Source organism: Ranitomeya imitator, chromosome 10 (assembly GCF_032444005.1).
Source record: "Ranitomeya imitator isolate aRanImi1 chromosome 10, aRanImi1.pri, whole genome shotgun sequence".
Taxonomy (NCBI): domain Eukaryota; kingdom Metazoa; phylum Chordata; class Amphibia; order Anura; family Dendrobatidae; genus Ranitomeya; species Ranitomeya imitator.
The window spans coordinates 34,280,302-34,291,285 of record NC_091291.1 but is presented as its reverse complement, the minus strand read 5'-3'; positions in this window follow the sequence as shown (position 1 = coordinate 34,291,285).

The following is a 10,984-nucleotide window of genomic DNA, read 5'->3' as shown; positions in this document are numbered from 1 at the left end:
TTAGATTATTTTGTAGATTGCAACGATTGAGAAGATGCTTAACGAGTTTATATGTTTTACGAATTTTAATCATAATAATAATAATTTTTGTATTTATATTTTTTTTAATTATATAGCGCTGGCATATTCTGCAGCACTTTTAGTTAATAAAAACTGTTTTAATTAAAAATAAATAATCCCGTTTATTCTTCGCTGGTTTTTTTTAACTTGCTGTTTTATTAAATATTTTATGTTTTTAATGCCATTTTCCTTTTTCTCCTATAAGGGTCTTTTATATGTCAAATTAAAAGGTAACTTACCAAGTGCTTTTTGACCACCAATATGCGAATTACCAGTTTGCTGTCAAGGAGGTGGAGAAAATGATAAAATTCTGGCTAGTGCCACATCTGTCCACAGGTTGTTTCTGGTACTGCATCTCATACCCAATTAATTCAATGAAGCCAAGTTGCAATACCACGCACAACCCCTAGACAGATGTGGCGCTATTTCTGGAAGAAAGCAGAAACATTCTTCTAATTCTGTGCAAATCTTTTAAGGATCGGCCATTGGTGAAAAATTCTAGAAGCAGCCGAAAAAAAAAAAAAGAAAATATAAAATCACAAGAAGTAAAAATGCCCGTGAGTCATCTCTATCATTCATTTTTGTTCTTTCTTTTACGTTTGGGAGATACCTGACATTGGGTCTGGTTTCTACATTCCTCAGGATCAATGCAGCATGAAATTATTTTTTTCACCTTGATTGATTTGCTTTTTGTTTGGCCACAGGTTTACTATGGTATTATGCGGCATTTGATTATTTTCTTGACACCAGTTGTCGTGTCAAACACACCCAACGACTTGGTGCTGACATTTGTAAATTCATGGGACTAAATATAGAATGGAATTGATGGAGTTAATCAAATTCTTAACATTCTTTGTACTTTTTTTTATACTCCATACACTTATAATGCAATGGATGTTTACCACGTTTTCTTAATGGGCCAACATATGTGTATCAACCTTTATAATCAGAATACATATTGGCATAGCCGGCTCCAGTTAGTATAGTCCTCTATACAGTATTATGTGCACCACATAGTCCTCTATACAGTATTATGGGTCTCATATCTTGCTCACTTTAATATATTGGGCCCCCATATATCGCTCCATACACTATAATGAGCCCCCTATATTGTTCCATACAGAATAATGGACCCCATATAGTGTGCCATACAGAATAATGAGCCCCATATAGTGCCCCATACAGAATAATGAGCCCCATATAATGCTCCTTACTGAATAATGGGCCTCATATACTGCTCCTTACTGAATAATGGGCCTCATATAATGCTCCTTACTGAATAATGGGCCTCAAATTATGCTCCATACAGTATAATGGGCCCCATATATTGCTCCATTCAGTATCAAGGACCCCATATATTGCTCCATACAGTTTAATGAGCCCCATACAGTATAATGACCCGCATTTATTGCTCCATCTACTATATAATTGTCTAAGGGTCACTTCCGTCTTTCTGTCTGTCTGTCTTTCTGTCTGTCTGTCACGGATATTCATTGGTCGCGGCCTCTGTCTGTCATGGAAATCCAAGTCACTGATTGGTCGTGGCAAAACAGCCACGACCAATCAGCGACGGGCACAGTCTGGCGGCAAAATGGCCGCTCCTTACTCCCCGCAGTCAGTACCCGCTCCGTACTCCCCTCCAGTCAGCGCTCACACGGGGTTAATGGCAGCGCTACTGGACCGCGTTATGCCGCGGTGTAACGCACTCCATTAACGCTGCTATTAACCCTGTGTGACCAACTTTTTACTATTGATGCTGCCTATTCAGCATCAGTAGTAAAAAGATCTAATGTTAAAAATAATATTATAAAAAAAAATCGTTATATACTCACCGTCCGTCGGCCCCTCGGATCCAGAACAGGCCTTTCCCGCTCCTCGCGACGTTGCGGTGAAAACTCCATGCATTGCGATCTCGCGAGATGATGACATAGCGGTCTCGTGAGACCGCTACGTCATCATCTCGCGAGACCGCAATGCACTCTTCAGACCGGAGTGCGCGAGGAGCGTCGGTAACCACTTCGATCTGGGGGCCAACGGAAAGTGAGTATATAACTATTTTTTATTTTAATTCTTTGGTGCCCACATTACTATATACTACGTGGGCTGTGCAATATACTACATGGGCTGTGCAATATACTACGTGGCTGTGCAATATACTATATGGGCTGTGCAATATACTACGTGGGCTGTGCAACATACTACATGTCTGTGCAATATACTATGTGGGCTGTGCAATATACTACGTGGGCTGTGCAACATACTACGTGGCTGTGCAATATACTACGTGGGCTGTGCAACATAATACGTGGCTGTGCAATATACTATGTGGCTGTGCAATATACTACGTGGGCTGTGCAACATACTACGTGGGCTGTGCAACATACTACATGTCTGTGCAATATACTATGTGGGCTGTGCAATATACTACGTGGGATGTGCAACATAATACGTGGCTGTGCAATATACTACGTGGCTGTGCAATATACTACGTGGGCTGTGCAATATACTACGTGGGCTGTGCAACATACTACGTGGCTGTGCAATATACTATGTGGGGTGTGCAATATACTACGTGGGGTGTGCAATATACTACGTGGGGTGTGCAATATACTACGTGGGGTGTGCAATATACTACGTGGGGTGTGCAATATACTACGTGGGGTGTGCAATATACTATATGGGGTGTGCAATATACTACGTGGGGTGTGCAATATACTACATGGGGTGTGCAATATACTACGTGGGCTGTGCAATATACTACGTGGGCTGGGCAATATACTACGTGGGCTGTGCAATATACTATGTGGCTGTGCTATATACTACATGGGCTGAGCAATATACTACATGAGCTGTGCAATATACTACGTGGCTGTGCAATATACTACGTGGGCTGGGCAATATACTGCGTGGGTTGTGCAATATACTACGTGGGCTGTGCAATATACTACGTGGGCTGTGCAACATACTACGTGGCTGTGCAATATACTATGTGGGGTGTGCAATATACTACGTGGGGTGTGCAATATACTACGTGGGGTGTGCAATATACTACGTGGGGTGTGCAATATACTACGTGGGGTGTGCAATATACTATATGGGGTGTGCAATATACTACGTGGGGTGTGCAATATACTACATGGGGTGTGCAATATACTACGTGGGCTGTGCAATATACTATGTGGGCTGGGCAATATACTACGTGGCTGTGCAATATACTACGTGGGCTGGGCAATATACTGCGTGGGTTGTGCAATATACTACGTGGGCTGTGCAATATACTACGTGGGCTAGGCAATATACTACGTGGGCTGTGTTATACACTACGTGGGCTGTGCTATATACTACGTGGGCCGTGTTATACACTATGTGGGCTGTGTTATACACTATGTGGGCTGTGTTATACACTACATGGGCTGTGTTATACACTACATGGCCTATGTTATATACTGCGTGCATGGGCTGTTATATACTACGTGGGCTGTGCTATATACTACATGGCTGTGCTATATACTCCGTGGGCTGTGCTATATACTCCGTGGGCTGTTATATACTACGTGGCCGGCTGCGAACAATCAGCGACAGGCGCAGTCTGTCCTGTGTATTCAATGTATTCTAAAATCTTCATAAATAAACTACATACATATTCTAGAATACCCGATGCGTTAGAATCAGGCCACCATTTAGTACACTATAATGAGCCCCATATATTGCTTCATACAGAAAATTGATCCCATATAGCGTGCCATACAGAATAATGAACCCACTATATTGCTCCATACAGAATAATGAACCCACTATATTGCTCCATACAGAATAATGAGACCCATAAAATGTTTCATACAGAATTGGCCCCATATAATGCATCATACAGAATAATGGGCCCCATATAATGTTCCATACAGAATGAGCCATATATAATGCTCCATACATAAAAATTAAATAATCAAACACTTCCCTATCCTCGTTCCATGCTGGCTGAAGCTCCGGTCTTCTCAACATCTCCTGACTCTCTGGAAAATTGAGATAGAATAGAGATGAACGTATGGATTCGCAAGACCCTAGTTCAGTGGCCAGGTCAATATTCCACGGACACAAGGTCGGGGCTCTGTTAAACGCCTTCTACCTGCCAGAATCGTCATCTCCTCTTTTGATTTGTAGACCACATGACCTCGCGCTTTGCCTACTCATCAGAAGAAGTGCCGGGATTGCCAGCAGATAGAAGTTGATTTGCAGGGGTCTGTAAGGGATCGGTTCTCTGGCAGATGCTGGTGCACACACAAGGATCCAGTTCTTTGGTTCAGAACAATTGAGCTGTTTTGTTATATACACAACCTGTCAAGTTTTTTTTTAAAAAAAAAACGTCTTTTCAGGCAGAAAATGATAACATAAAAGCAAAAAGTCCATTTAGAGGCACAGGGGCACCCGTTCAGATACACAAACACCCGTTCATACACACACAAACAGGTCCACCTCTACGCCCAGACTTCCACCATAATAATAAATAAGTCCGTGTTGCCAAGCGAAAAGCCAAAAACATCACTGCTCTAGAGGAGATCTGCATGGAGGAATGGGCCAACATACCAACAACAGTGTGTGGCAACCTTGTGAAGACTTACAGAAAACGTTTGACCTCTGTCATTGCCAACAAAGGATATATTACAAAGTATTGAGATGAACTTTTGGTTCTGACCAAATACTTATTTTCCACCATAATATGCAAATAAAATGTTAAAAAAAACAGACAATGTGATTTTCTGGATTTTTTTTTCTCAGTTTGTCTCCCATAGTTGAGGTCTACCTATGATGTAAATTACAGACGCCTCTCATCTTTTTAAGTGGTGGAACTTGCACTATTGCTGACTGACTAAATACTTTTTTGCCCCACTGTATGCTGCCAGCAGACCAGCCAGGAAGAGCAGCATTGACTATGGAGGAGCATGGCTGATCCAGAAGGTGAGTATGCTTTATAAAAAAAGGACTAATAAAAAAGGGATTTCCAGTAGTGGACAACCCCTTTAATAAGCTATATACTAATTCAGCTAAATCACTGCCGATTGTCTTATATCGAATGACACCCATTTAGGTTGATTCCCTGAACCTTTGCACTCTACACACACTGCGCGTCTATAAGATGATAGCGAGTGCAGTCTTCGGCTGTGTCCTGCTGTTTTATCCAGTTTATAAAGGTCCTGTCACCTTTGAGCTTAATTGCGACATCATTAAAATCGTAGTTGTAAAATCGTGTATTGGAAAATAGATAGCGCTTGTATTCTTATCATGGGAGCCGTAATGTGCTGCTTTTGGATCATACAACTCTATGGGTGTGTGTGTGTGTGAAACATCGGACTGCACTCAGATGTCATCCAAGTGCAGTCCAATTATCGCGGACACAAACAAGATGGAGAAATTAAGTTCACGACAATCTCCTAGTGTTTCTCTGCAGCAATGACAAGAGACTAAACTAGTAACTGTTTGTTTCTTTTGCATTGGCCAAAGATACGGAGTTCCGCAGATGGGAAGGTTGGGGATATTGACCAGGAGAACAGTTTTCTGTTTTGGTGAATGATCCACTATCACATAACACTATCGTCTTCTGCGGAGAACCACGGATGCGATGGGTCTTGGTCATGACACAGGACTCATGGTAGCGCTCATCTTTTCGTCTCCAGACAAAATGGGGCTTCATCAAAGACAATAACTTTACCCCAGTCCTCCTAAGTGCAATCGCTGTAATTCCTGGGATTTGTGGTTCTGTCTATGTAGATGTCATGAGACGCTGGGCCCACTGATTGAATGCAGCACTATAAACGTGACATCACCGCTTGTTAGACCTGCTGGTCATCGTTAGGCCACTGGCTGTCATAGCAGCCCATCTGCACCCTGTGATCCCGTTACATGAGATCCAATGGGCAGCGGCGTAACTAAAGTCCAATGGACCACGGTGCAAAATTTTGACCAGGGTCCCTTGCAGTAATAATGTCCAACATCATGTGCCCCTTCCAGTAAGAATGTTCCCCATCATGGGCCCCTTCTAGTAATCATGTACAATATGCTAGGCCCCTTGTCGTAAAACTGTCCCCCATCCTGGGCCCCTTGTCGTAATAAAGTCACTCCATCCTTGGCCACTTTCAGCAATAATGTCCCCCATCCTGAGCCCCATGTCATAATAATGTCCCCCCATCCTTGGCCCCTTTCAGCAATAATGTCCCCGATCCTAGGCCCATTGGCGTAACAATGTCCAACATCCTGTGCCCTTTATAGTAAGAATGTTACTGAATCTGGGCCCCTCCTAGTAATAATGTCCAACATCCTGGCCTCCTTGCCGTAATAATGTCCCCCCATCCTTAGTGCCTTTCAGTAAGAATATCCCCCTTCCTGGGCTACGTGCCATAGTAACGTACTACAACCTGGGACCCTTCCTGGTATAAAGTGCCTATTCTGAGCCCCTTCCTGGTATAATGTCCCCCATCCTGGCTTCTTCCAGTAATAATGTCCCCCATCCTGGGTCCTTTTTCTGGTATAACATTCACACCCTAGGTTCCTTCCTGGTATAATGCCCCAACCTGGTGTAATGTCTCCATCCTGGCTTCTTTCGATAATATGTCTCCCATCCTGGGCCCCTTCAAATAATAATGTCCCCTGTCCTAGGTCCTTTTCTGGTATAATGTCCACCACCCCAGGTTCCTTCCTGGTATAATGTCTCCCACCCTAGGTTCCTTCCTGGTTTAATGTCCTCCACCCTAGGTTCCTTCTTGGTATAATGCCCCCCACCCTAGGTTCCTTCCTGTTTTAATGTCCACCACCCTAGGTTCCTTCATGGTATAGTGTGCCCCACCCTAGGTTCCTTCCTGGTATAATGCCCCAACCTGGTGTAATGTCTCCATCCTGGCTTCTTCCGGTAATATATGTCTCCCATCCTGGGCCCCTTCAAGTAATAATGTCCTTTGTCCTAGGTCCTCTTCTGGTATAATGTCCACCACCCCAGGTTCCTTCCTGGTATAATGTCTCCCACCCTAGGTTCCTTCCTGGTTTAATGTCCTCCACCCCAGGTTCCTTCCTGTTATAATGTCCCTCACCCTAGGTTCCTTCTTGGTATAATGCCCCCCCAGCCTAGGTTCCTTCCTGGTTTAATGTCCACCACCATAGGTTCCTTCATGGTATAATGTGCCCCACCCTAGGTTCCTTCCTGGTATAATGCCCCAACCTGGTGTAATGTCTCCATCCTGGCTTCTTCCGGTAATATATGTCTCCCATCCTGGGCCCTTTCAAGTAATAATGTCCCTTGTCCTAGGTCCTTTCCTGGTATAATCTCCACCACCCCAGGTTCCTTCCTGGTATAATGTCCCCCACCCTAGGTTCCTTCCTGGTTTAATGTCCCCCACCCCAAGTTCCTTCCTGGTATAATGTCCCCCACCCCATGTTCCTTCCTAGTATAATGTCCCCCACCCTAGGTTCCTTCCTGGTATAATGACCCCACCCTAGGTTCCTTCCTAGTATAATGTGCCCCATCCTAATCTAATGTCCCCATTCCCCATCCAGTAATAATGTTCCCCCACCTGGACGGGACCCATCCTGTAATAATATTCCAAGTTTTGCTGCTGTTCGCTGACACATTTAAAAACAAAGCAAATAATCTACTCACCTTCCCCCGCTCCCATGATGTGCGGCGTCTAGTGATGAGCGAGCGCACTCCTTGCTCCGGTTTACAGCTACTAGCCAGGCTGAGTACATGTGGGAGTTGCCTGGTTGCTATGGAATCCCCACATGTAATCAAGCAGGCTAGCAGCTGTAAATCATTCAGCTGCCGCAAGAAAACTAAATCTCCGAGCGCTAAAAAATACTCGGAGACCACCCGAGCGTGCTCAGGAAAACTCGAGCAACGAGTATACTCGCTCATCACCCAGACGCCGCACATCATGGGCGCGGGTGGCGGTGTGCCCGCCTGGATCAGCTGCAGAAGCTGGCATCTTACAGGATTTTCTCCATGTTCTTGAACCAATGGAAATATTGCAGACAAGATGGATTAATTTCCTGCTGGGCTCTTATCTATTTTTCTGACAAACTTTAAGGAGTGGGGATATGCCAATGGGGCGGGATGCAATACCTATTTCCAATACAGCAGTGGGGAGAGGCTCCTGCTGCAGCCAAATGCCAGAAATGAAGAATTACACAGTTTTTATTTTCATCCATGTGAATGCAAAATGTAAAAAGCCATGTTGTGGCTTCTGTGTATAGGAGTGGGAACCGCGATCCGTCACTGCCTATCGATGTAACACAATCCATGTTATTAAAATGGCGCAATGCTTCTAATTACTGGAAATTATCTGAACCTTCCTAGTGTACAAGTTGCCGCAGGAGAACGTTGTGATTTATGGCTGGATGGGATTGCAGGTAGGGACAGTAGGATGTGCTTGACATTCACTTACACTGGTGGATCCCAATTATGATTGGCCCAATATCGATCCTCCCTGATTTCTAATGACGCACACATGTACATGACATATATCTCATCCATCAGGCACACAGCAGAGCGCAAGATGTACAAAGTCTTCATCGGACACCATGCGTTTATTAACAACTTATACGGCAAGGTAGGAGCTGATTTACAGTTACCTATTTAGATAAAGTTTTATTAATATACAGTAAAGCTTGGTTGTCAGATGGAGCAGAACTTGAACGTCTGAAGAAAAGTTTGGGACAAGACAATGGTGCCTCATAGATGTACTATAAGACGGTCCGCAGTGTCCATGCAGCCAGAATACTGGACCCCAGGTGCTATTTTTGCTGTCATATAGAGTCTCTGCATAAAGTGGATGTGCCATCAGGAGACAACATGTTGTTCAAATCAGGTTTTTACTGTATTTTTGTATGTATTTTTTAAATTTCCAATATTGTCTATAGGAAAAAAAAACCTAATTAGAAATCTTGCAATTTTTACATATGCCATTAAGCTTAATCGTAGATAGTGTCTGTCCTATATTGAAAACTTTCCTGCAGTCTCATTATCATTACAGAAAGGAAATGAAAGCTAACACCTCTAAAAACAGTATATAAGAGCATACACTACAAAAAGGTGATGTCACAGCTCACCTCCTCCTCCTCCTGTATAACGACTGATAACACCTCTATATACAGTAGATAACACAGGATCCACCATTCACAATAGGTGATATCACAGCTCACCTCCTCCTCCTGTACAATGACTGATAACACCTCTATATACAGTAGAGAACACAAGATCCACCATTCACAATAGGTGATATCACAGCTCACCTCCTCCTCCTGTATAATGACTGATAACACCTCTATATACAGTAGATAACACAGGATCCACCATTCACAATAGGTGATATCACAGCTCACCTCCACCTCTTGTACAATGACTGATAACACCTCTATATACAGTAGGTAACACAGGATCCACCATTCACAACAGGTGATGTCACAGCTCACCTCCTCCTGTACAATGACTGATAACACCTCTATATACAGTAGATAACACAGGATACACCATTCACAATAGGTGATGTCACAGCTCACCTCCTCCTCCTCCTGTATAACGACTGATAACACCTCTATATACAGTAGATGATACAGGATCCACCATTCACAATGGGTGATGTCACAGCTCACCTCCTCCTGTACAATGACTGATAACACCTCTATATACAGTAGATAACACAGGATACACCATTCACAATAGGTGATGTCACAGCTCACCTCCTCCTCCTCCTGAATAACGACTGATAACACCTCTATATACAGTAGATAACACAGGATCCACCATTCACAATAGGTGATATCACAGCTCACCTCCACCTCCTGTACAATGACTGATAACACCTCTATATACAGTAGATAACACAGGATACACCATTCACAATAGGTGATGTCACAGCTCACCTCCTCCTCCTGTACAATGATTGATAACACTTCTATATACAGTAGGTAACACAAGATCCACCATTCACAATAGGTGACATCACAGCTCACCTCCTCCTCCTCCTGTATAATGACTGACAACACCTCTATATACAGTAGATAACACAGGATCCACCATTCACAATAGGTGATGTCACAGCTCACCTCCTCCTTCTGTACAATGACTGATAACACTTCTATATACAGTAGATAACACAAGATCCACCATTCACAATAGGTGATATCACAGCTCACCTCCTCCTCCTGTACAATGACTGATAACACCTCTATATACAGTAGAGAACACAAGATCCACCATTCACAATAGGTGATATCACAGCTCACCTCCTCCTCCTGTATAATGACTGATAACACCTCTATATACAGTAGATAACACAGGATCCACCATTCACAATAGGTGATATCACAGCTCACCTCCACCTCCTGTACAATGACTGATAACACCTCTATATACAGTAGGTAACACAGGATCCACCATTCACAACAGGTGATGTCACAGCTCACCTCCTCCTGTACAATGACTGATAACACCTCTATATACAGTAGATAACACAGGATACACCATTCACAATAGGTGATGTCACAGCTCACCTCCTCCTCCTCCTGTATAACGACTGATAACACCTCTATATACAGTAGATGATACAGGATCCACCATTCACAATGGGTGATGTCACAGCTCACCTCCTCCTGTACAATGACTGATAACACCTCTATATACAGTAGATAACACAGGATACACCATTCACAATAGGTGATGTCACAGCTCACCTCCTCCTCCTCCTCCTGAATAACGACTGATAACACCTCTATATACAGTAGATAACACAGGATCCACCATTCACAATAGGTGATATCACAGCTCACCTCCACCTCCTGTACAGTGACTGATAACACCTCTATATACAGTAGATAACACAGGATACACCATTCACAATAGGTGATGTCACAGCTCACCTCCTCCTCCTGTACAATGATTGAT